This window comes from Strongylocentrotus purpuratus, unplaced genomic scaffold, assembly GCF_000002235.5.
Source record: "Strongylocentrotus purpuratus isolate Spur 01 unplaced genomic scaffold, Spur_5.0 spur5_scaffold_6, whole genome shotgun sequence".
NCBI lineage: Eukaryota > Metazoa > Echinodermata > Echinoidea > Camarodonta > Strongylocentrotidae > Strongylocentrotus > Strongylocentrotus purpuratus.
The window spans coordinates 32,819,346-32,825,611 of NW_022145612.1; positions in this window are offsets into that span (position 1 = coordinate 32,819,346).

Consider the following 6,266-nt stretch of genomic DNA (forward strand, 5'->3'; position numbering starts at 1 on the left):
TTATCTGGTATTTCTGATTACGAAATTAAATTTTCACTGTATGAAAATTGTACGTCAATGTTGTAATGTCTTTAGCCAAAGAAGTTATTAAAGGATAGACGTAACCATGGTAACAAAGGTGTTTTTAAATCGCTAGCGGAGTTTGTCAATGTGTTCGGCGGAGGCTCCAAGTCGATACACTCATTAATCACTGTGAAAACGAATTCAGCCTTGTGTCTATACCTTTTTTTTAATTTAGAAAATTCTATTTCTCTATACCACGACTTTCTATCAGATGAAACTACACTCATAAGAAATAAAATGAAAAAGGAAACGGCATTAATTAGCTTTATGTTTAGCCTTCCCATTTCCCCCTTCTTGCAAGAGTTTCACAGAGTGTTTCAGGAATAAAAATGATGTTAAATATTCAGCAATATTAATTATTAGAAACATACTCACTAGTGCATAGCCACCATCCGATCCATTTTCATTCAATTCATTTTTTCGTGTAACAAGCTACTTGTAAGCTCATTCTTTCTGACCAGCGGCTTATGTACTAACATTGAAATTAAGGGGCTGAATTCTGCATAGACGGGAGGGGGAGGGTTGTAATCTGCGTGCTAAAAGCTTATAATATATATTATATAAATAATTCATTATCAATTGTAATGAGGACTGAAAGAGGAGCTGTCTTTTAGAAGGATAATGGTCCATTTTCATGAACTGCATTATTAGTCGTGAAGCGGTGGTGTAAACTGTGAGAGGTCACATGAGTCAGGCTCTTCACATTTTCATGTCAGATATATTTTCGGCCACACCATAATAATCTGAACCGACTCTAAACCAACCGATTTGTGGCCATTACATGGTGGTAATTTGATTTTGTGTTCGTTCTGTTGTTGGTGTGGTGTTGGTCTCTTAGGTGAGACTGGGGTATAATATACAAATTATAGTCGTTACTCAATTATAATAATGATTGACACCTGCAGGCCGAGTACCATCCATAAAATGACAAGTGGAAATGAGTTATGTGCAAAGATAATAATAATCAGCTAATTGGTTCATGTTTATCTGACTCCAGTAGCTCTCTACCTAATTATCTTTTAAGTGATATCATGTGTAAATCGGACTACTGGCCAAAATTTGTTTAGTGATAATTCGTTTGCGTCTTAATTTCTTGCTTTTGTAGATTTCATCGGTATAATCTTTTGTTTAAAGTGTCTTGGATATACGGACTTCAGAATATATATTTGTACAACTCACTCCCAGATCCTAATCAAATGATTGGTTATGCGCGGTCACGTGTGATTCATTTACTGAGCCTATTGCACTCGTTTTCATGAAAAGGAGTGCAATATTTTCCAGTACTATTGAACTCGTTTTCAGAGCGCGCAGTAGTGCGCGTAGAGGTTAGAGCGCCTAATACTGCGTGTGCATATGGGTCTATTCTTGCGCAGCACTATGCGTAAATGGAGGTAGAGGTAAGTGCCCTTGCCATATCTATACTTATGTGTGCGCACTTAATTTAGACTTATTAAAACTTGAGATTTATTTGTCAGCCATATACTGTCACGAAACAATCTTGAATTAATTATTTTTACATCACATTACAACAAGTTAATACGCGTCAGGGGACAAAACCTAATGAGGTATGACGTATTTGTTTTCATTTACATACAGCCAATCAGAGCCCATTGGGGGTACTGATTAATGAATATTCATATAACTATCACGAGTTGACCTTATTCGCATACGCGCAATGTAAAACAGATTAAACCAATTAGCGCGTAGTGTGCACATTGCATACGCGCGCGCCAGTCGTTGAGAGCCGTTGGGAGGTCATAAGGAATGAATATTTATGAAGTGATCACGCGCTAACCTTATGCGACATCATACTCTAACGATAGTTATCCAATCAGCATCGCGTATTACAATTGTTGCACGCGCATGCTATTGTGTGTACACCAATGGCATGGGCAAAATGGCCTTGCTAGCTAGTCGGATTGACAAGGTTTATGAATATTGACAAGGTACCTATGGCGAATTTTTGCAAATTGCCACGAAATTTCTCATGAATATGCATAAGGATCTGTTGCAACTACCTATGTAGGTTTTTTGTGAATGAACAACGTGTCGACAGTGAAACGCCCCGCCAAAGTTGGAAATCCGGTTGGAAATATTCCACCTCGCGTCAATGTGAAAACGCGTGTTGTGGCAGGCTAATTGCCCTAGAAAGTGCCCTGTAAGCTATTTTTCAACTTGAAAGGTACCTATGTAAAACTTTCACAAAAGTAGACAAATTTGGCATCTACAGCAAGTCTTATACCTGAATTTTCAATAAAATCGGGTTCTTTTGTACATCAAGATATATTCGGGGAGATATGAGCTCGTAAAATGGACAGTGTGTGTAAAAGCCCATACCTGATTGTGCGCCCCTTTTGTGGTGCGATTTGAATACGCTTGGCCTCTATGGAGATGTCCCTCAACTTATTGTAATGAAATAACAAGGATCTAGAAGTTTCGTTGTATAAAACAAATGATGCATGTTTCCATTCGTTTATTATACAATCTATCCACCCTCGTTGATGCTGTGTGTTATCTATCGCCTTCCGCCTAACGGCTTCGTGCGATAGATAACACACAGCCTCAACTCGAGTGCGGATAGATCGTATAATGAACTCACGCGCATGCATCATTTGTATAATAATCAGAAATAATGTGATTATAACAACCACATATTAATGAAAGAAATCAATCTGTGTTTAAGGCATAAAATGAAATGCGTTAAGTTTAAATATGTATCTAAGCAAGTACTGAACGCTGTATTTCTATTTGAATATTGTTACACAATGTGCTTATTTTGCACTTGTACAATCTCTTACATTTATATTACCCGCCACGACTTATTTTTATTAAAGCTATGTGAATCAAGTATTTATGATAATGGCTTATATGAATGTCAACAATTTCATCGATAGCTGGAAATGTTCAACTCATCCCTCCGTATTAATACCCACCCCCCCCCCCCCCTCTATTCCTTCTAACTAAAACCTTTAATAGTTTGCCATGAACTCAATGGCGAGAATTCACAAAGGAGGTTTGTCGACAAACCTAGGTTTACGTGCGTCATATAACACAATTCGATGCGTTTCAGACCAAGTTTCAGACAAACCTTGGTCTGGAACGCGTCAAAACGCGTCACATAACGCACATAACCTAGGTTTATCTACAAACCTCCATTGTAAATTCGTGCCAATATCTCCGGGCTGCAAACATATCAAACTATGATTACGATGTAGCCCTTCATTATTATCACCTCTTAATGCACAATTATGTTCTGGTTCATGCTATGCTCATTATGTAATGATATACTGTCCAATGTCTATACGTTTTGTAAATGATTTGTCAAACATTGTTATCGTGAAAGACGATACAATAACCAATAAATATTTTACCAATGTCACCTATTGTATTTTTTGAATAATGGGAGACGTGATTGATAACGAATTCAATTCAAATTTATTGGGCCAAAAGGAAATGCGTTGCGTTAACATGCATTATTCAAAGTGAAAAAATAAAATGTACAATGTGACATGATACACATAACATGAAACGAGTATATATAGAGAAAATAAACATTATCGCACTTTAACATTTACATTGTATAGATATTTTCTCTGAATTTACATTGTATTCGATGTTTGTTCATATTATCCAGCGCCCTAACAAATTGTTTTCTCACGTTTTTCCAAATCAATTTAGGGAATTCAAGAACAAAAGAACAAATTAGAATACAGATTAGAAAGCATCAAAAATTAGATGATGAATTTCAGCCTTATTTTTCAAGGTAAATATCTTGAGATGAAACCTTTGGAAAATAGAGTTGCTTATGACTTTAGATGAGCTCCTAAAGCCTTGGAAATCTTTTTTTACAATTAAAATAAAAACTATGTTCGTATAATATTATAATAATAATCAAAAGTTAACTTTGTAAGCTAGAAAAGTTAAAAGAAGTTTCAACAGTCAAAAAGCGGAGTCTGACAATGTTCTAATGATAGTATTTACCTTTATACTCGCGAATGTGATATACTTCCTAACTAAGTATGCCTTATTCACATATTAATAATTTACTGGCGCAAATCAATCTATGCATTCTTAAATATTATAAAAATCAGTAATTATCAGGGATTTCAAGATTCCTCACATATCTAGAGGCATCGTTTGGAAATATATGCATAAGATTGTCATTTTTTTTCAAAATCAGATGGGCTGTAATTTATCCCGCCGAAAATCTGTGAGGGAGGGGATTACGCCAACTTGTTTTTTTATGTGAATATGAAAAAAGATGTTGTAATGCCCTTGCGTTCGGTCGGATTTTGTTTCCCCCTCAAAAGGGCTACCGTTGCCCACAAAACTCAAAACCGGAATCGTCGCCCAAAATCTCACTGGTTTCTAGCTGGTACAGTACATAATACACATAATTATAAGCTACCCCCCCCCCCCCCCCCACACACGCCGACCGGCCGGCCCCCATCCCAGTCAGACAGAAGCTCAAATAGCCCAGTGCAGGAAGGGTTTTGGGTAAAATTTAATGTAACGTTGCTTGGTGACATATACAATTTCAACACATTATGGTTATAGCCCTGAAGCTCTATACTGTAATGATCACATTGACGTCAATGAAATACAATAAATGGGGTTTGGAAACGTATATTAATCAGCATTATAAAATGAGCTTAAGAATGTAGCCAATTAGAAGCGTCGAAATGGGACACGTGTCCGTGCATTAATTTTTACCAAATAAGTAAAGTACGTTTTGGTAATAACTGTCAATTTCTAGACTTTTAATATACTCATATTGTAGACCCATCTTATAAAAAGAAATATTACATGTTTCTTGCTCGTGCATTAGTGATATCCTGGATTTAGCTTATCCTGCAATCATAATCATAAACCATTAAGTCAGTCAGGAATCCCGTGACCTTTACAAGCCGATCGCCTGTACTCTGATTATCAAGATATTTATGATTGGAATTAGAAATGTCAAAAACCGTTTTCACAACGGTTTTCATATCACTATAGTCTATTTGGAAAATGAGTATGGTAAAACCGGGCACTCAAAGATTTTTACATTTTTTGAAGCACTTCTTAATCATTTTGAAGCCGCGCAATTTGTTTTAGGGCTTCAATATTACACGTCATATACCTCTCTTTATCTCGCCATCTGATTGGTCGAAATTGGAGTCGTGATTTTAGCCAGGGGCGGATCTAGCTTTTTGCTAAGGGGGGGGGGGGTTTGACCAAAATAATGACGATGCGGAGCATCGTCCACGAGCCGCGAAGCGGCGAGCCGATTTTTTTTGGGGGTGTTTATTTGAACTCCGTAAGTGATGTTTTCCTGGCATCTATTAACACAATGGAGACCATAAAAAGCAGTGCATGATAACGTCTTTTTAAATCAAGTAACAGTAAATACACAGTTATATCCAGAGTTATCATGTGTTTGGTTAAGTTACCAGATGAGTTCAATATCTTCTCACAATATTTGCACTTGAAAGGGTTTCTCTCCAGCGTGCGTTCTTTTTTCTTTCTTTTTTTCTTTCTTTTTTTTTTTTTTTTTTTCCTTTTTTTTTTTTTTTTTTTTTTTTTGGGCCGCCCAAGGGGGGGGGGGGTTTAAACCCCCTAAACCCCCCCCCGTAGATCCGCGCCTGTTAGCCATTCCCGTAAAGAAACGAACAATGCCTGTAACGGTCAATAGTTCATGAGTGAGATCCCTAAAGATTCCGGGTACCGGGAAAATAGTAATATTTAAAAATTTGATTAAATCCCCATCGGTTTACGTGTTAAAAAAATGTTTGTGCAAGCGCTGACACCATACAGTGCTTTTTGTCTGCGATTCCCAATATGATTAATTGTAACATTCAGTCCCCGGATTCAGTCATCTTTTCAGTTTCTCAGATTTTCCGTGATGTTTTAACCAATCTTTACTCAAGAAAAGGATAAGGTGAGAATTCTTGGTATATTTTTGTGTCAATTCGATATACCGGTATAAAAGACATATCGACTGCTTTAATGTGCACGTTCGCTTGAGCCTTGATTTTCAGAATGATTTTGCAGTGTCATACGCTTTCGTGCCCGGGGGGGGGGGGGGTCACTCACATACCAAAGTGGTATGCGTGCTCGTCACAGCACCTCAAAATGGACCCTAAATGGCGTAATCAGTGTAGAAAATTTCGCCCCTTAATTATTGGCGTACGGTTCTGTAGATCTCACCCCTAAATGGCATA